The sequence below is a fragment of the Mustela erminea genome, chromosome 4 (assembly GCF_009829155.1).
Source record: "Mustela erminea isolate mMusErm1 chromosome 4, mMusErm1.Pri, whole genome shotgun sequence".
NCBI lineage: Eukaryota > Metazoa > Chordata > Mammalia > Carnivora > Mustelidae > Mustela > Mustela erminea.
Genome location: NC_045617.1, coordinates 20,725,172 through 20,746,210, shown reverse-complemented (window position 1 = coordinate 20,746,210; position 21,039 = coordinate 20,725,172). Strand labels below are relative to the sequence as shown.

Below are 21,039 nucleotides of genomic sequence, written 5' to 3'. Positions count from 1 at the left end.
TTTTCAAGAAAGCTGGTGATGAAATGTTAACTCACATAAAATGTTTGTTGAGGTTTGCTCTCCACCATGGGAACCCCGGTGACACCCTTCACGACACGAACCACAGCCACAGATCTGCAGAAATCAGCAACTACTTCAAATGGGAACTATACTGTAACGAGGCTGTGTCCGAGGACAATTTAACACGTGCAGCCACGGAAGACTCACTAACATAGCACTTGAGGAAGCATGACCTTTCTTTTAGGTCTAAAGATTGCCAGGAGATCACCCGCATTGGGCTCCCTGCTCAAGTCTGCTTCTTCCCCTCCCTCTGAGGCTCCCCTTGCTTGTGCTCTTACTCCTGCGCTCCCGCTTTCTCTCAAGTAAATAGATAAAATTAAAAAAAAAAAACCATTGCTCTTCTAACTTGATTCTGCTTATTTCTGAGTTTGGATTTTCTGGGCATACGTGAAAAGTAAAGCAATAGCTTTCAATGTGTTGGCTTCGTTAGCAGAAGAAAAAAAAAATTAACAGTTAAATGATTCCAGTTTTATGTTAGTATTATCAGGTGTTTTATGCAGAAAAGTCAATTAATTCCACTAGTGGTTTGATTTTTTTTTTCCCCCCCATCTATTTCCTGGGCTCAGACAAAGCTTGTGAAGTTCATTCGGTCAGTGGGGAAACATCTGTTATCGTGAATGCTACTGTAAATTGTAAAAAGTTTAATACGAGAGATGAAATTGTTTTTGGAGTGAAATACAAATACAAATTTTATGATGCTAAAAACAACTGTCCTTACTAAATCAAGAAATCTATGGAGCAGAGAAAGTCACTTGGAATTGTGGATGCATAATTCACAACTGCCGATTCAAACAAGGGGGCTATATCCTACCAAATGCAAAAGAAACTATAGATAGAGTTATAGATGTAGAAATTGACAAGTAGGAAAACTAAAGTACAAAAATATTACAAACACGTCAGCACCATAATAGGTGCCTTCTATTTTGCCACCTGTCATCCGCAACCAAGTTTTAGAAATGTATGAGAAACGACTCTCTAAATCAACCTAGTTGTTTCGTAATGGTATGATAGATGAATCCTGTAAAGTTTGGGTGCGTTCTGTTCCAAAACAGTTGGAAATCTTTCATCAAAGCAGTAAGTGAAGCGCCAAAACACTTCAGCTTTTAAAGCCTTTAGCCAATTGCAGTTCTTAAAAACAAGGCTTGCTAAAAGGAAGATGCTCAAAGTTATCCCGACAAAGCCAAGGAGGAACTAAACTCAGTGTCCAAGATTTAATTCTGAAATTATCTTAGGATGTTTTGAAGGAACTAGACTTCAGGTGATCTGTTGATGGTGCTCCTAATTTTAACTGGATATACAATATTATGAACCAGAATACAGCGAAGTAATGAAGATCTATGATTTGTGTCACCTAAATGTGATAAGCCATTCAAAAGGATCACAGTGGATTTTATTTTCATGAATTTAATAAAAAATGTTTATTTTTTTTTTTTGAAGATTTATTTATTTGAGAAAAAGAAAGTGTGTGAGAGTAAGCAGGGGGAGGGGCAAAGGGAGGGGGAGAGGATCTCAAGCAAACACCCTGCTAAGTGCAGAGCCGGTCCGGGGCTCCACCTCACGACCCTGAGGTCAGGACCCAAGCCAAAATCAAGAGTCAGACACTCAACCAACTGAGCCACCCAGGAGCCCCTGTAAAAATATTAATGATAAAAACCTGAATGGGGGTAAAATTGGGGTGAAAATAGTTGGGTTAAAATATTAACACACTTCTAGGTGAAAAAAATAGTCTGAGAAAAGCCTCCATTTAGCAGAATTGCTCTGAGCTTATTTGCATCGGTAGAAAGAGCTCTTTTCTCAGTGAAAAATATTTCACATTTTCATAAATGCCAACTGAAGATTGCGACAATTTCAAATATTGACTATAAGACACAACCTTGAAGGAAACTGCAGGCAAACCTATGAGAAAATTTAAAGCACTTCATTCTTCATAAAAAATATGTGACATGGGTATTAGAGACATACGGCTAAAAACTGACTAGACTGAATATATACCCCCAAATAATTATGGTCTTTTGCTCTTTCAAATGCTTAATCAGTATAAAAAGGTTTGTTTTTTTTTTCTCTAATGTATATGGACACCTCTTTAATTTTTCAAAATTTTATTTTTGAAATTTTGAATAGAACCATTTCCAAGGTCCAAAATATTATTGAAATGATGTCAGTTAATAAATCAACTTTTTAAAATTCTGTAATACGATTTCAGGGACTCCTCTCAATACTGTTAGGATCCCACATCTCTCTCTTGGCTCCCACTGAGAGATGTGGGAAAATATGAGATGCATTTATGTATTGAGATGATACACTCAAAGCGTCAAATTTTCTAGTAGAAAAATACATAAACAGTGTCCTAACCACACCACCAAACTTTTTTTTTTTTTTTTTTAAGATTTTTATTTATTTATTTGACAGAGATCGCAAGTAGGCAGAGAGACAGGCAGGGGGTGGGGTGGGCCGGAGCAGAGACCCCAATGCGGGGCTCAATGCCAGGACCCTAGGATCATGACCAGAGCCGAAGGCAGCGGCTTAACCCACTGAGCCACCCAGGTGCCCAAACCTACGCTTTTTATAAAGCAAGACAAAAAACAAAAAGACTAAAGATTTCCCTTCCCAAATCATTAGGCATTTCACAAAACAGCAGGTTTTAAGACATCTTCTTCAATGCAGCATCCTTGTATGAATGTCAAAGAGAGATGAAATGTAAATGAAAAGAGCGAACTGGTTTGGTGCCCCCTCTCTCATTTAGTGTTCTGGAACCTCCTTATGAATTACACTTGAGAAATGAATCCCTTCATCAACTCATTCTTTATTTAGAGCGTGAGGACTGAAGAACAATGAAGAGCTTCTCCTCTTACAGACTATAACCTCTAGGACTCACCCTGATACCTTTAAAATACACAACTGAAGGATCACACCCAGTAAAAATTCTTTTCTAGTCTCCAGCATCACAGTAAACTCATTAAAGAAAGGCCTGGAATTCTAATACTTTCCACTGACCAGAGGCTCCAGGGCAACTAAAGTCCTTCCTTCCAGGGCACGTGGAAGGAAGCTAAACAATGGGAAGCCCCAAATCCCCACTTCGCGGTGGGAGATCTGGTACACGGCTCTGCTCCTGCACAGGGCAGATCTCCGCACTTCTTGCTCAAAAGGAACTTCGTACAGGCATGTTAAGGCATGACTTACTCGGAAGAACAAGCGTCCTCTAAGAATATAAGCAAGGGACTATGCCGCCATCATTGTTATCCTCATCATCAAGAGATAATACAGCTCAGACATTGTGGCAGGGCTGAAGTTTATGCCTAATACACAGCTGTAGACAAAAATGTTACTTCAGGGGTACCTGGCTGGCTCTGCGGTGGAGCACGTGACTCCTGATCTCACCGTCATGAGTTCAAGCCCCAAGCTGGGCAAAGAGTGAGCTTGCGTGCATAAATTTATTAAGTTATTAAGAAGATTTTATTTATTTATTTGATACAGAGAGAGAGAGAACACAGCAGGGGGAGCGACAGGCAGAGGGAGAGGGAGAAGCAGGCTTCCCGCTGAGCAGGCAGCTGGACTCCGGTTCTATCCCAGGACCCCAGGACCATGACCTGAACGGAAGGAGATGCTTAAACGAATGAAACACCCAGGTGCCCAATAAATAAATATTTAAAGAATGCTACTTCATTTCTCCACAGTTGAATTCAATTTGATCATGACCATTGCATTTCTCATTATGGCAAAAAAACACAATCTTGCCACTTCAAGATAACTTAATCTCTTCAGATTTAAAATTTTTAGTTGCCTCACTCAGGGCATTCGCAAAGCTAAACCTATCTCAAGCTTCTTCCCTGGGGCTATATGCCTTTCCCCTGCCCCCCTTCTCCCTGCTCCCCGCCCCTCGCCTGGTTTAGATGACAGACCACCACGGGATGGGTGAGGACCCAGTCCAGACACTGCCCTCCACACCCTCACCGGCCTCCCTGGGATGTTTCTTCCTTTCGTTGTTGGGTGTTGGGCCTCGTTCTGCTGCTCTGCTGATGTGACTGGTAGATGGAACCCAACCAGTCACCAGGAGTGAGATTGCACGGTTCCTTCTGTGCAGCCTTCATTCTGCCTCCAAGCCGCTCGCACCAGCTCCCTCTGTACCTCCACATGTGCCCCCTCTCCTATGCCACATGCACGCCTTGGGCAACTGGGAGGGGACAGCACTTCAGGGCTGGTTTCTGCCTAAATATGTCCCACTGCAGGGCACCCCACAGGTGGTTTCCTTCCAGGGTGCCAGGCAGGAGGCAGAGTGTCCTCCACCATCCTGAAGGAGAGGATCTTGGCGACCCATTCACTTCTCTCTAGTCTCCTCTAATCTCTCCCGGCTCCCTGCTCCAGGTACTTCCTTCTTCCTGCTTTCCTGCATGGCTTACTGCACAATACATGCCAGGCCTTCTGAGATCTGCCTCCTCGGAATCCACAATCATTTTTCTAACAAAGCCTGTCTCTTTTGAGTGAAGGCCTGGGCTAGCTCTGGTCTCTGAAACATGCTTCAAGGGCCTGTTTTGAAAGTCAAAAGCTGAACAATGTCTTCTTTGTCCTAGACCATATTCTGTCCTCCCCCTGAAGTAATGGAATCCTTAGCCTCAATGGGGGAGAATCCCAGGGCAACAAGAATTAGAAGGGAAAGTAAACTGAATACTAGTCTAAGATACTATCACCACCGAAGCAGCTCATTATAATATGCAAGGTTTCAGAGACCCCAGGACACACATCCAGGATTTTTAAATATTTTTTTTTTACGTAAATTCTATACCCAGTATGGGGCTGGAACTCACAACCCCAAGATCAAGAGTTGTACCCTCTCTTTGCTGAATGGGCCAGCCAGGCACCCTATCATTCAGGATTTTTTTTTTTAAAAGTGCAACATACTGACATGTCATTCTTCTAGAAGACATAGTTTATAGTCAACCCTGGAACAACATGGGTTTGAACTGTATACGTCCACTTATACATCGATTTTTTTAAATAAATACTGTACAGTACTGCAAATGTATTTTCTCTTACGGTTAATTTTCTTAATATTTCCTCTAGCTTACTTTATTGTAAGAGTAGGATATGTATTATACATATAACATACGAACTATGTTAACTGCTGAAGATCAGTGAGGCTTTCACTCAACAGATAGCTACTAATAGTTACATTTTGGGTAAGTTAAAAGTTATACATGGATTTTTCGACTGCCCAAGGGGTCAACACCCCTAACCTTTGTGTTGTTCAAGGGTCAACTACGTACATATTTGAACCCAGGGCAAAAGAGGTCTATGGCTTTTGGTTTCTTGAAGTATTTATAACTAACGTTCTTAATCGCTATCCCAGAGATGAGTGGAGATCCATTCAACAGGAAGCCACCCTTGTTCAGCGTCATTTTAGAACTCTTTACTCCCCTCGATTTCCTTTTCCTAAGACCTTCCTGCCTTTGGTTTCCCCTTCTCCATATGTGCTGTGTTCTCTCCTCACATCCTCAAAACCTCAGATCCTTCCTTACTGTATCCACCATCCCAATTCCCAATTGCTCCCTACCCAGCCTGAATCCAACTTGCAGCTGATTCAATGAATATTTTCTTTAGTCTCTTAGACACCCTCCTCACTTGACTGTTGAAATCAATTCTCAACTCTAGGTCACCACAAGGTCAGATTTTCCATTCCAAAGTAACAAGTACTACCAAGCAAAAATCACAAAACTGGCCTAAAGGAAACCATTAAAAAGACCTACAAATTCCAAAGGGGCCTCACTATTTCTCTGTAATACTTTTTTTTTTTTTTTTTTTAAGATTCTATTTTTAAGGAACCTCTAAACCTAGCATGGGCTCGAATTCACAACCCCAAGACCAAAAGTCACATGCTCCACCAAACAAGCCAGCCAGGCACCCTCTCTGTAATACTTTTTATCCACTTGTTAACATGTTACCCTACATTTTCATGGCTGTTTGGACTTTTTCTAGATTCTTTAAGCCCCACTTTCATATCCAAACCTTCCAACCCTGTATGATGGCTCAGTCTCCAATTTTATTGAAAAGCTTCAGGACACTCCATGTGTCAGTATCTTCATCCTTGCAGAAATAGTTAGAAATCACACATGTAAAATACTGTGCCTTCCCCTCAGTAGGCATTCAAATTTACAAAGAACTTTCCATGTGTTCTTTCTCGTTCCAAGTTATTGCTAATTTTTATCCCTTTGAGAGCAATAGTGGGTTGAAAAGTGGCCCCCTTCCCACTATAAAACATGCCCATCTGGGATCTGTGAATGTGAGTGACCTCATAGGGAAAAAAGGTCTCTGAAGATATAATTAAGGATCTTAAGATGAGATCATTTGGATTAGGTTGGCCCCTAAATCCAGAGAAAAGTGTCCTTACAAGAGAAGGGCATGCAAAGACACTCAGAGGAGTATTGGAGGCAGAAATTATAGTGATGGTCTAAAAGCCAAGGGACACCAAGGACTGCCTGCAGCCACCAGAAGCTAGGAAAGAGGCATGGAACAGAATCTCCCTCAGAGCCTCCAGAAACAGCCAACTCTAGTGACACCTTAATTTCAAGACTTTTGGACTCCAGAACTGTAAGAGAAATTTTTCTGTTGTTTTAAGTCATCTAGTTTGGGGTGATTTGTTGCAGCCACAGAAGACGAATACAAAGGCTCCTTCTATGCCAGTACATCATGATCTCGCCCCTGCCAACTCTTTGCTGATCTATTATCCCCTCTCTCTCCAGTCTCACCAACTTCACCCTCATTAGTGGATCATGTAGGAGGTTCTGCAAGCCCAGCTGAGCGTCCTGGTGGGGAGCACAGAGCAGGGCTCTTCCCACGTGTCAGTTCTGAATCACAAGGCACAAGAGCATTACTGTGGGAGTGAAGGCCAGGGTACTTCATTCCCTACAAACAGAACCTTGGTCACAGCTAGGGACAGGAGATAGGGAAGGCAATGCAGTTTGCCTTGGGCACCCTAGATCAGGAACTCTTAACACCTTCCCAGGCTGGAGCATACTTAGGCCAAGGTACAATCAAAGAATGTTTGGGGCTGCAGTTTTCCAAGTGCCAATCCACCTTGTATCGCACTTAGGTATAAACTAAGCAGAACTTCCCTGGAACTACTGGCACCCATAGACACATGTGGCTTTGTTCATTATACTGTAGTCCTTTAGGTCCTTCCCAGCCACACATCACCGGCCTTCACTGAGCAGTTCTTGGCCTCTTAGAGAACCACCTCCAACTCTTAGCAGTCTGAAATCAACAATCTGTTGGACGATGACTACAGGAGAGTGGGAATTATATGGGCAACCACACTTATATGAAAAGAAGCGTGTGGTATGGCACACCATCTACCTATGCTTTGGACAGGATTTGGAAGTTGGCATCACCGCATTTTCACCGAAGGAGTAGAACATAAGGCAGAACCTGAAACACTGCAACCAAAATCCGGATTCTAAACATGATTCTGAGGATCTACCAATACAGAGGACCTAATGTACTACGTACAAGAAGAAAAATTCAAGATGCATTTCCTTCTGGAAGTACTGAAAACATTTGTAAGACCTCCCAGCTTGGAAGCTTAGAATCATAATCAGCAAGCTTTTAATAAATGCACATTTCAGTGCAGTACTATATAGCACAAAGCAAATTAAAGAAGGTGGGCTTTCAGCCTTCTGGAAGCATGCTACTGAAAATGGACAACACGTTGTGCTGTTGTGCATTTTGTTACAGAAATGACTTGAGTAATGACCCTAACCATGGAAAACATTTTTAAGGTTTATTTTTAGTCTTTCTTTTGAAGGATATGTAGAGGCTCTCGTTGGGATATGGTGTTAGTCATTACTTTGTAGGACATTCAGTTCATGGAAATTTCCCCCCCTACTTAGGAGATTTTCCAGATCGTGATACTACCAAGTGAATAAAATTAACACATGGAGAGGAAGGCACTCCCACAGCCACAGCTGGGTGTCACGTGGCTGAGGGACTCAGGTAAATGCTGCTTTGCGAGGTGCAGGAATGGATGGACATCGACCTTCACGGGTCCTCACAGGCTTCCAGGCACCACACTGGTGGCCATTCTGCACTCATCCGACTTCCACCATCCACTACTGTAGTCTCCCAGTTCCCTCCTTGTCCTGAAACATTCTGCATTTCCCCGGGTCTTGGATGTCATTGCACTGTTGGTAAATCTCTATGGTTTTGGTGAAAATCTTATTGATGAAAGCCTAATGGCAGAGGACAAAGGAGTAACTATTTCCCTGACCGCTCTAAATTTTAAGAAAATATTTGTGTGTGTGTGTGTGTGAGCGAGAGAGTGCAAGAGAGTGAGAGCATGCCAGAGAGCGCAAGAGCACACAACAGAGAGAGAGTGTGTGTGAGAGGAGGGGTTGCTAGGGGAAGGGCAGAGGGAGAGAGAATCTCTCACAGATTCCCCTCTGAGTGCAGAGCCCAATGCAGGGCTTGATCCCACAACCCGGACATTGTGACCTGAGCCAAAATCAAGAGTTGGACGCTTAACCAACTCAGCCACCCAGGTGCACCCCGCTTTCCTTGACCACTCTAAATTTTTAACAAAAAGTCAAGATTATGAGGAAAAGCTCTTTAAACATACATCATTCTCAAAATATGACAGTGGTTCCTGAAACAGTCTGGGACAATCATTGACCTTAAACCATGTGGATTGGTAGAGAGTGAATCCGGTGCCAACAGAAATTACAGAAGTTCAGCATCCAAGGAGATGCTAGCCTAGCCCTACATATGGTCGGGAAACCACCCACAAATTCCAGTGCCCTGATCCAGGGCTTGTCTGAATAAACATCCACGGAGTATCCGCGCTATGAATGATATCGTGCTACATGGTATAGGGGACAAAAAGGGGAGATGGGCAGCAAAAAACACTTTTGCACACGTGGGGCCAACAGTTTATTGAGAAAACAGAACGCAAGCACATAAATTTCTTGGAGACTAGATTCTAGCCTAAACCAAATTATTGGATGGATGACCTTGCGCAACTCACAAAATTTCTCTGCACCTTGGAATCCTCATATGAGAATTTAACAGCATTAAGGCATCATTTATTAGAAGACAACTGCTCACAAATGTTCAATGCAAGAGGATGAGGAGATTAGGGACTCTTCCCAGAGCTGGAATTCCAGTTGGGCCTTGAAAATTGGGTAGAATTCTGAGGGGGAAAGAAGGATTAAGGGTTCCCAAAAAGGAAAACAAGGGCTGGGACACATATTTCGTATTAATGAGACAGTAGACTGACATCTGGCTAATCAAGTCTTAGTGTAGTGGTGAATGAAGTGAGCCACGTATGACCAAGATGTGGAGATGGTGGAAGGTACTGAGGGCCAGTCTAAGGAATGCAGCCTTTCTCCTATTCACTGGGTTGTTAGTAAGGGAATGAGGCAAGAAAACCAGTGTCTACACCAGGCAGCACATCCATTTCACATGGATCGACATCTCCTCACTCAATTTAGAAGGTATAGGAGTGAAGCAACTGTAGTCGTGATTTGCAAACCATGGGAAAGCCAGAAGGACATAACAAATTAAGGGAATATAGATTGGGCAAAGGTAGATATATCTAGATATATAGATATATCTAGCTATATATAAAAATATATATAGATATATATTTTTTTAAGATTTTATTTATTTATTTGACAGAGAGAGATCACAAGTAGGCAGAGAGACAGGCAGAGAGAGAGGAGAAAGCAGGCTCCCCGCTGAGCAGAGAGCCTGATGCGGGGCTCCATCCCAGGACCCTGAGATCATGACCTGAGCTGAAGGCAGAGGCTTTAACCCAATGGGCCACCCAGGCGCCCCTGGGCAAAGGTATATATAAAGGACAGCCACATGATTGACATTTTCAAGTAAGAGATGATGACAGAAGATAGAGAATCACAGAATGTTAGTGTTCACTGATAACTCAGCTGTTATATCTGAAAACAATGAGGTGCTCTGTTTCTATTTATAGGTTAGACAATTAACTCCACAATGAAAGGTGAAAGCCTCCAAACTCTGAGAGCAAATAAGAGAAAGCTTTAAGAGAAATCAGCACTTTTCAAGTATCTTTGTGTGCATGTGCCTAGTTACAGGCAACTTATCACACAGTTCTGGAATAAAATGAAAATTGAAATGAAAACTAAATTTTACAAATGACAATATTTGAAACCATTATTGCTTTTAATAGATATGACAATGTGTGGAAATGAAGAAACTTGTCAGTGTTTATTTGCCTTTTCAGTAGAATTTAAATTGGAGTTGGGGGAAGATCTCATAGAAATACAGATTCAGTAAGTTTTTCTGGGGATTAAAAGAAGAAAGGATTGGGAAAAGTGCCCTGGGCTTTGTTGTGGGAAAGGCGATCTGGCTCATTTTTAATTTTCCATTAAAGCCCTACTTTTTGGTATAAAGCAGATGGAATCCTTATACAACTCCATGAAAAGCCTACTATTTTTGGGAACCTCAAAGATGGAAGCTCTGAAAAAAAATGAAAGTGTTTAAATTCATCAGATAAAATCCCACCAGCACATTCAAAAGGAGCAGGTACTTAGAAATCTTAAAAATACAAAGCAAGTGGTCTTCCTGTGATTGATTTCTGATCCCCAGCCTCCCCTGGGCGGTGGCTCGCTCTGGCTGATTGATGATTTTCTACCACTTCACGGCCTGCTCTCATCAATGTGGCCAAGACTCACTATGCTTGCTTCATTCCTTGTCTTTCAGAAGCTAGCTACCTTCCCGATGGTTCATTCCCCCCCTGCCATTCTCCTATCCAGAAGAGATTTCAGCGTTCAACCCCACCTGTCCCAGACCACTGAGTCAGAAGAGGGCTTGGGAATATACACTCTAGAAGATCCTCAGAGATATTCGCGTAATCATGGCCCTAAAGCTCTCTCCTTATGATTATTATGAGCTAAGACCTAGATCAAATTTTCTGTAGTTGTTCCGCCAGGGTGGATGGAAGAACAAGAGGGCTGATGTGTACTGGGCTCGGAGGTAATATTATGCGCTGTCTCCATCCTTACAGTTTACAATCTCATTTGAGAGATAGAACAAACTTAGTGTTAGGAGCACGGATTCTGGAGTCGGACTGACCGCCTGGGTTCAGCTTCCAGCTCTGCTGGGGACTAGCCATGTGAGCCTGACTAAATTACCTCCTGTGCATCAGCTTCCCCCTCTGTTAAATGGGAATAATAATGATAGCACATCATGGAATAATGCTGGGTGTGGTGCTGGCCAATCAACCAAGAGTTGGATATAGTCCCTGACATCCAAAGAGCTCACAAGTCTGTGAAAAAGACCAGTATCCACCCATTCTCTCACCCAGTGTTTTGCTTTCTAAGTCAGACTGTGATGAAGAGGAAACCAAGCGCCATGCCGGCCCAGAGAGAGGACCAAAGACAGGGCTTCCAGAAGGTAGTCTTGAATGGAGCAATGAAGGAGTGAGGTTTCCACTAGGGGGTAAATGTGTCTTTACAACCTCCAACACTTAACACCGAAGCAACTGCAAGGCAAAGGCAAAGACCTTAGAAAGCAGGCAGGGAACGAGGAACCACAGTTCTGGAGCAAAAGCAGGCATAAGCTTAGGAGCCAGACAGGCCTGGCTTCTCTAGTAATTAGCTGTGTGACAACACACAATTTACTTTACCTTTCTGAGCCTCAGTCTTCCCATTTGATCAATGGGGATAATAACACCTGCCTCACAGAGTTGTTACAATTAAGTAAATTACTGTATGTAAAGAACTTAACAAGGCCTCCGGGGTGCAATAAAAGTGGTAGGTATTATTATTTTTATGGTATATTTGAGGAGGGGTGAGGAGCTGTGGTGTGCTACATGCATTTTTGCATTATCACAAAGCCAGAAATAAGTAGCCCTCAGAAAAAGCCTTATGAGTTAAAATAAGAAATGAGCTAAGACCTTCCCATACTGTATATTTTTCTCCCCTAAATTCATAGTTAATAGATGTTCAATCCATATTTGCCCAAACCAACAGGGTGCTGCTTGAGATCACAGGTCTACAAGGGCAGAAATACGTGATGATCTCCACTTCCTAAAAACACCCAGGAAGGACGACCCAAGTCAGCTTCACATCGGAAGTGTGGCCTCCCACAGGTCATCCTAGAAGTGCTGAGATGAATGGGGAAACGCTCGCATCCAAACATTACGACAACTCAGAGCCTTACGAATGTTGTTAAAGTTTTCATGAGTCAGTAAGCATTATCTTTTCTTCCCACGTTTTTATTAGACCATAAATCCAGTTCAATTTATATCCTTCTAGGATTACTGTGTTCTAATCAAGTCCAGAGTGCCACTTACGCCCAGGCTGTCTGTCCTGCATGTCACCCAAGTCCATTCGGGTAATACTCTTTGGGCTACTCATGTGTTTTAGCAGCTAAAAATTAGATTTGCTCAACTAGAAACACTGGGGGGAGAAAAGAAAAGTCATTTTTCTGAATAATCCAACTCACCCTTTTCTCAGAGGAACCAAGCATCTGAGAGTCATAACTGAGGCTTTCTCCCTCTGCTCTGTAGTCTCTACCTTCAGGAAGTATAAGGACATTCGAAGTCAAACTCAAGGGATTTACATTGTAAATAGGTTAAAATTCTGATTATCTGACTAAAACCAAGAAACCCTGTCACAGGGCTCATTTCAAAGTGCTTTTATGTTTTTCTATCCTCAAGAATAAAAACGGCTCTGCATTTCTTAAGAAAACTTGCTAAATATCCTGTTTTCAATCATACTATATAAACTTTCACATCTTTCCAGTAATTCTTGACCTGGACCTGACAATACCCAAATCGCTTTCTAAAATATTCAAAATTTCCTTTTATGAAGACAATATATCTTTCCCTTCCCTAAGGGATATATATGTTGTATGTATACATGTTACATGTGTGTATACATGTTACACGAGCGCATGCAAACACACATTAAACAGCTGCAGCAAACTCACAGATTTTCCTATGTGTGGGGCCTATTCTGAGTGCTCTACATTTATTACCTCACTGATTCCTCACAGCAAAGCTCTGAGGTAGGAAATATCACCTCCAGTTTAAAGGTGAAAAAAGGAGGCACAGAGAGTTTAGGTAACTTGGCCCAGGTCACACTGCCGGAGGGGGAACCAGGACAACACCGGAGTCCATGCTCTTGACCCATCCCTCACCTGGGCCGAGAGGCTTGACACTGGCGTTACATGGTGATTCCGCCACCTTGGACAAGTTACCTGGCCTCTCTCGGCCTCATTTTTCGTCGTAAGTAAAACAGACATGTTGGAGTACATGATCTCCAGTCCCTTATGGCTCTATGTTCTGCAGTTCTGATACAGGTTTCTACCTTGGTCTGGGAGCGGCAGAGTTTTAGACGTCCTTTCCTTAATCCCTTGATGCTGCTCTGGCCAGATTCTGAGACCTTTGGTGCTAAATCAAACTACATTTCCCATTCTTAACTTTGCTTAATCTCTGGGGCATAACCCATCCCTCCTGGGGATCAGGAACACCTCTCTTCCTTGGGCCTGCTCAACACTCTGGCTGTACCTGTCCCATTCAGGGCCTGGCTCCTCTTCCTCCTTCATTCCTGGGCTCTCCCTCAGCCCTGCCTACAAACATCCCAAGTGATACTGTCCACATCCATTGTTACAAGTAGTCTCTGATTTGCTACTAATAGGCTTATATTTAAGTCCCAATCTTCACTCCAGACCCATCTATTCAACTGCCTTCAACACACATCAACCTGAAAGCCCAAACTCCCTGATAAAATCATCATTGTATCCCCTGCCCTCTCCTGTCTTACTGTATTCCTTCCTGCATGTGTCTCTCCACCTAATTTCTCAGGAACCCTCTTTTGCATCTCCCCCATATGCTGTCTCACCCCCTCTTATTCTTTTTTGTTCCATTCCTTCCATGTGGACCTTCATCTATTGCTCATCTGAGTTTCCATAACTACCTTCCCTGCATCGGTCCTGACTGCCTCTGGGCAGCAGCCTACACAGTGGCCAGATGCTCTCTTATAAAATACAAATTATATCAGAGCATCATTTCCACACTTGAACAACACAGGGGTTAGGGGTGCTGATCCCCATGTAGTCTAAAATCCATGTATAATTTTTGACTCTCCCGAATCTGAGTACTAACAGCCTGCTGTTGAGGGTGCTGATATCATAAAGATTTAAATAATACATATTTTGTATGTCATATCATATACTATATTCTTACAGTAAAGCAAGCTGGAGAAAAAAGGTTAAGAAAATCATTAGGAAAATACATTTCCAATACCGTACTGTATTTATCAAAGAAATGCAGGTCAGTGGACTACACAGCTCAAACCCATGTTGTTCAAAGGTCAACTGTAGGTACAAGAACATTCTCAATTCCTCCTCTAACCCCATCTTCTTCCTCTGTCCATCTCTCCACAACCCCCACCTACTCTGAACTACTTGCAATTTCCCAGAAGGTCTGTGCATTTGCCTTCTGGGCTGCTCCTTCTGGGGCAATGGCCTTCCGACAACACTCTGTTAGCTGACTCCTACTCTTCATCTCAAAGACACCTCCTCCAATCTTTCCTGCCTGGCTACCCTACTTTCCCATCTCTTTGCAGAGATTCTGCTCCCTTCTGTATGTTCTCTTGCTCTTGTGAGGACCCTAGAATCACAGTGGTCAGAGACTTCCTTTATCCAGGTAAGTTCCTTCAGGTAGGATCACATCTCTGCGCCTGAAGCATCTAGAGCAAGGTCTGGCATGATGGATACAATGAACGAATGCTGCTGGAAGAGTAAATACATGGGACAATTCACAAACACAGACCTGTCTGCGGCCCACAGAAGGATCCAGCCTAAAATAGAAATCACACCGAGTAGAAGTACTTCCACTATCAACCTGCCTTGCTTTCCCATTTTTAACTTTATTTAATATGAAGTTGCTTCACAACAACTACAAGTATCAATTTCCAAAGCATTTAGTCACCCTCCCTTTATGAAGTATTTTAATTAATATCATTATATCCATATATAGTATTTGTCTAATGGCTAAGAGCAAGGGCTCTGAAACCAAACTAATGGGCCCAAATTGTGACTCTACCACCTGGTAACTATATGATCTTAATTAGTTACTTAACTTCCCCGCTTCAACTCCCCATCTGTAAAATGGGGATAACCAACCCCACTTCATATCGTCTTTGTCAAGACTAGAACTTCAACACTGTTTGGCACATAGTAAACACTCAATAAAAGTTAGCTATTATTTATTTATTTTTATCTCCTCTAGCAGACTGTGAGCCCCTGAAGAGCAAGGACAGCAGAAGCATTCATTTTCATGACCTTATCTCCCAGTGCCTTGCACAGAATAACACACTTAGCTAATATTAGCAGATCAGATGAATATAATGAACTGTTTATAGAAAAATATGTGGATTATTAAGTACGATGAATAGTAGAGAATGCATTGCTCCAACAGTTTGGAGGCCTGTGGAAAACAGAGACTATCCAGAACACCAGCAGTGTGCCCTGCTCCTGGAGGTCTGGAAGCTCATTTACTTTCTATGGAATATGCAGGGTAGGGTTCATGGCCCCCAAGTCAGGGCAGCTGTGTGGTGAAGGGGACCCAGGCAGGACGGGCCTGCCGGGGCTCCCTTCCCATTAGCATGACCCCCCAAGGCAAGAAATTTCTCCTCTGCAGTTTGCTTACTCTCCCCTTTCAATTAAGACAAGGTAGAACTGTGATCTCTAAGGATCCTCCTAGCCACATTGGGAGTCTTTAAATCAGCAAATAAAAAAACTGGGCCAAGAAAGATGCTCCTGGAGTAAAAGAACCATTTCAAAGTCAACGCTGGAGGTCTAAGATCACCGTATTAAAAGTAATCACTGAGTGGAAACTAGCTATTTGAACGGACAAAAAGCAAAAATTTTTTGAAATATGTTTAAAATATAAAGAGCTGACCCCATGGAATCAAAAGAATAAAGCAATGATGGGTACAGGCTCCAGGTTTCCAGATATTTTAATTCTCATCAGCCTGCAAACTCCTTGAGGGAAATGACTGCACCTTGTTGAGTGGCAACATATGACAAAGCTGCTGGCCTAAAATACATTTCTTCTTGATTTTATTTCTTAGTCAAGTGGCTATCCTGTATTTCCCAGGCTCCCCTGCAGTTAAATGTGACCACATAACTAGCCCTCATAGAAGCATAGAAGCCCATGCATTGAAGTGTTGGGTGTCATTTCCAGGCCAAAGTATTTAAAAAGTGGACTACTACATGAGGAATAAGAAGTATCTATTGCTTTTGAGCCATTACATTTTCACAGGCCTATTTGTTATAGCTGCTAACATTAGCTTAATGAATCCAGGTGCCTGGCACATACCAAAGACCTAAGTGAATACCAAAGACTTTAGTGAAACAGGATTAAGTAAGACCAGGTTCCTTCTCTCAATGTGCTGACTAACTAATGATGGAAGCAGAAACATGCCAAACATAATGCCCACTGCTGAAGTCTGAAAACAAAATTGGAGGCGTGGTGATTTGTTTGGAGGGGAAGATGGAGAAAGCATCAAAGACTTTTGAGCTGAGCCCTAAAGCTTAAATAGAACCCAAGCAAATCAGATGGGATTGGAGAGTCCAGACCCAGCACAAAGCATAAAGTACAGAAAGCAGAGTGTGCATTTGTTCACATTCAACCTTATCATTAAGTCTCTTTAGCTTGGTCAACACAGTGTGAGCTTATTGTGCACGGACTTTCCTTCCTGGGTCTGGCATCAAACAAACAGCCCTTTGTTTTTACAGTATGCTCATTAACCTTATTGCTTTTTTTTTTTAAATATAAAAAATTCTATGATGAATGTCCTTAGAAAGTGCAGAAGTAAATGTTTAATGAATCATAACTCTTTTCTAATAAAATTCTTGAAGAACAAACTTGAGGCAGATCTATTACAACCGTCAAGGAGCCATGCTCTTAGGAATCAATGGATTTAAACTAAGTTTTCACATTATCAACTAAGCATGTAACAGTCTCTGGCTTACAAAATGGAACATTAAGCCTCTAGATTTACATTAACATTTCCTCTTTAAGAGGAACACCAAACAGATGGTTCAAAGTTCTGTCAAAAGATTCTCTATATCCTTTGCTCATAGTTAAGTACCCCAAACCCGAGATAGTTAACAAACCACTTCCTCCAAAAGTCTGTGAGTCCCTTCATCTGCAAGCACAGTACCCCTGGGACCAGGACTCAGGAGAAAGAGCACAAAGGCTGGAAAGTATTGCCATTGCTTGGGTGGTGAGAGGAAGGATGTGGGGTTACCTGAAGCGGGGAAGAGACATGGTCCCTAGCTGTCTTCCAAATACCAATTTATGCTGGTTTTGATGGCCCCAGAAACTTGTTTAAATATAAGGGTAAAACAAACCACTGGGCAGACAAAATTTCATTTCAAGACTTCAGCACTTCTTAGACTTCAGAGAAGAAGTCTGGCTGCCTCACTCTTATCAAACACGAATTTAATCATCTGATTCAGAAGAAAAATTCTTCTGCCCCTCAAGGCCGATTCATCCTTCCCCAGCTCTTGAGTACCTATCCCCAAAAGAGAGGAGGTTAAAACAAGGCAGAGGAGGGCTACCTTGATAGGAAAGCAACTCTTAAGACTGCTGGACTCATTTCCCCCCTTAAATCTAAGAAATACTGCAGCTGCCAGTCAACACTACTGGGTCCATGAATACAGGAAAATGATAGCACCTGCCACCCTGCAGCATCTGAGGCCTTTTATTTTTTTTGGTAAATGTGGCAGGAAAGACTCTCAGAGAGAAAATCAACTGCTTTATCTGAGAGAAAGGGAAGCCCCAGTGCAGAGAAATAAGAATCATCGTGCCCATCCTTGGGTACTTTGTGCGTCTCCTCTCTGTGCACTGAAAGGGCTCTTTGTGTCACACACACACACACCCGGGGAGTCTCTGTGATTTATTAAGGGGAGGAGGGGCAAGAAGGGTGATTTTATTATCCCTCTTCTCTCTGAGTCCCAGCAAATCTCCGTCTGGGCCCAGCCTCGGTGGCCTCTTTCTGGCCCAGTCCCCTCTGCCTGTGGCCGCAGAGATAAGACAGGGGAGGCGACCAAACAAAAACCAGCCATCGATCTGGGGAAGTAGAGAGGAAATCCAGCGAGCAGGGAAGGGAGGAGAAAGGAGCTGGAGGGAGCAGAAGGGGTGGGGAGGCAGAGGAAGAAGAGCGAAGGCAACAGCACGAGGGACAGGGGAAGGTTGGGTGGGTGGCGGCACAGGAAGAGTGAAGGGGAGGATGGGGGAAGTGCTAGGGAGGTGCCAGAAATAGGCAGGAGGATGCGCTGAGGAAAGCGACGACCGCAGGAGGCCAAGAGGTGGAGGAGTGGGGCAGGGGTGGGGTGGGGTGGGATGGGGTGGGGAGGGAAGCAGCACGGGGCATCAATTATTAAGTGATTACATCATCCCTGACATTAAAACAACACACACAGACCGAGTCCCCGCGGGGGGCCCCCGAAAGGAGGGCGAGGGTGGAGTCTGGGCCAGCCTCGCCCCCCAGCCAATTCCCATTCTCACCCCGCGCCCGCTCGCAGGCGAGGAAACGGGCCCCCATCCCTGCGCCACCTCAGGGCCGCACCCCGCAGAGGTGTCCTCCGGCGCGGCCGCGGGAAGACTCCGAGCGGGGGCAACTCCCCGGCAGCCCCGCGGGGCGCCCCGGAGGCGGCGGCGGCCGGGAGACTGCAGCGCGGGGCCCCGCGGCGGGGGCGGCGCAGCGCGGGGGCGCGGGTGGCCGGCGTCTCCGCAGCATCCCCGCCGCCCTCCCGCGACGCATCCTCGGCCGCTTACCTGCGCGGCGCTCAGGCTCCGGAGCCCATTCACATGGTCTTCTCCCCGCCCTCCACCGGCGCGACCGAGGCGACTCCGCTGGCTCCTCGGTGGGCCCCGGGAGCCGGTGGGCCTTCCGAGAGCGCCGAGGGGGCGGCGCCGGGTATCCCCGGCCCGGCGGCCCGATCCTTCTGTGGCACGATCGGCGGCCGCCGGGCGGTGCGGCGCGGGCGGCGGCTTTGTGTGCGCCCGGAGAGCTCTCGGTGCGCTGGCTGAAGCGCCGCGCGCCCGGACGGAAGAGGACGCGCGGCTCGGAGGGCAGCCTGCCACTGCTTTCGCGGCCGGCCGGCGGGCGGGTCTCGGCGGCCTTTGGTCACGACGACCCCTCCTCCTCTCCCGCGGCAGCCCCCTCCCCGCCGGCTCCGCTCCTGACAGATGGCGCAACTGCAACAACGCGCCGCCGCCGCCGCGGCTGCTCGCAGCTACTCACGCTGGTGCTCCGGCCCCTCCAGCCCCAGCCCTGAGTGAGGACGGGGCGGGCCGCACGCTGAGAGAGGCAGTCCCTGCTGCCCTATCAACGCACTCGTCGGGAGCTGCGCCCGGCTACCATTGGTGTCTGGCTCGGGGGCGGGGCTGAAAGGGGTGGGGCCACCGAGTGGGTTGAGCGTTACTGTGGCAGCGGGCATCCTGGCGTGCGTGCCGTGTGGGTTGTGAGAGGGGATGCGAGGTTGGAGGAGTTGTGTATGTGCTTTTAAGGGTTGTGTGGACTTGCGAGGTAGTGGGTTTGGGCGGGGGAAGAAGGGGAGAGTGTGAGCTGCAGTTTCTGCTTTGCGGAAGGTTGCAGCTGCCACTGCAGAAAGGCATCTGTCATTCCCCCCCGCCCCCCAAACCATGGGAACCTGGCTTGGGAAAGGGCTATCTTGGTTTTCTGGTGTCTTTTCATTTGAAGGTGGGAGGATAAATTGGGAAAGTGTTAGTGGTGAAAACGTTTTTGCTGATCAAAATGAAGAGTGCGGAGCAAGGTAGAACTCCATCACAGAAACTTGGAAAAACCAGGAGAACCGTGGAAACCCACAACTAATATTAATAATAATAAAGGGAACGAGGAAATTAAGATTCATCTGTTAGTCTCCTATTTTCGTATTTATCTTCAAGCATATTTATCTTCAAGCAAAAGTCTGCAGGAAGTAATACTGAAATAGGGGGAGGGGTGGAGAGGGCAGGTGACCACTTAGGAATCTGAAATTACAGAGTAGAAATTTGTTGGTATAAATTTTCCCCAAATCATGTTTAATTGTAGCTATTGGTTGTCTTTGGTTTCTCGTGACATTTAGCCTTCTCATACTTTATTCCTTTACAGAATCTGAGCTTCTGCTCAGATTTTCCTTGTTGAAATAATAGCTAGTTTCATATACAGTCAGGAGTGCATCAGTCTTTATTTCCTATCCAGCTTTTCTATGGCAGGATGTAACTTCATAAAAAGAAACACTTTGGCTTCCTGATTTTCTTTATAGTTAATTCCTGTTTACTGAAAATTCTCTTTTAAGGCATGCTCAGATTCATTCTCCTTAGTGATTTTGGCAAGAACCTTACCCTCCCCCCTCAGCAAATCTAATGTTCTGAGAAATAGAAGTGAATTAGCGTCTGCTTCTATGCTCAAAATCTATATTACCTTTCCGGCCCACTAATTTTTTTTTAACAGTAGTTTAAAACTATCAATCACTTTTGCTGACTTCTTTTTGTACACAGTACTTTGAAATAATTTGCCTGGGGGACCTGGTTGGCTCAGTCAGAAGAGCTCGTGACTCTTGATTTGGGGATTGTGAGTTCAAGCCCAACATTGGGTGTAGAGATTACTAAATAAATAAATAAATGAAAACTTTTTTTTTTTTTTTAGAAATTGGCAACATTTATTAAAGGATCCCCATTTTATGGATGAGGACAAGAGAACTTAATAACTAAACTCAAAGTGATCGTACAGGGTAGTTACCGTGGGGTGTTACTTCCTCCTTAAACAAAGTGATAAGTGAAACCATGTTTAAATTACATGTCTGGTAATTCATTCCACAGCCCCAAGAAATGGAACCACAACAAGAACTAGAGGATTTCCATACAAGAGAAAACCAACTTCATCTAGCCAAGAATTATTGATCTCAAGAGAAGGGACTCCTCTTCCTTAGTAC

At 44.3% G+C, this 21,039-nt stretch overlaps 1 protein-coding gene across 5 annotated transcripts in view; it reads right to left on the bottom strand.

Moving 5' to 3' along the window:
- Nucleotides 1-18,986, bottom strand: part of FYN (FYN proto-oncogene, Src family tyrosine kinase) — a 207,592-nt gene extending 188,606 nt beyond the window's left edge. For 4 of the 5 annotated variants that reach the window (XM_032337998.1, XM_032337997.1, XM_032338005.1 and 1 more), the window contains exon 1: nt 18,878-18,986. The gene's annotated coding sequence lies outside the window, so the exon portion shown is untranslated. The remainder of the gene's footprint in view (nt 1-18,877) is intronic. The other variant, XM_032338001.1, reaches the window with a different exon arrangement.
- Nucleotides 18,987-21,039: the final 2,053 nt, after the last annotated feature.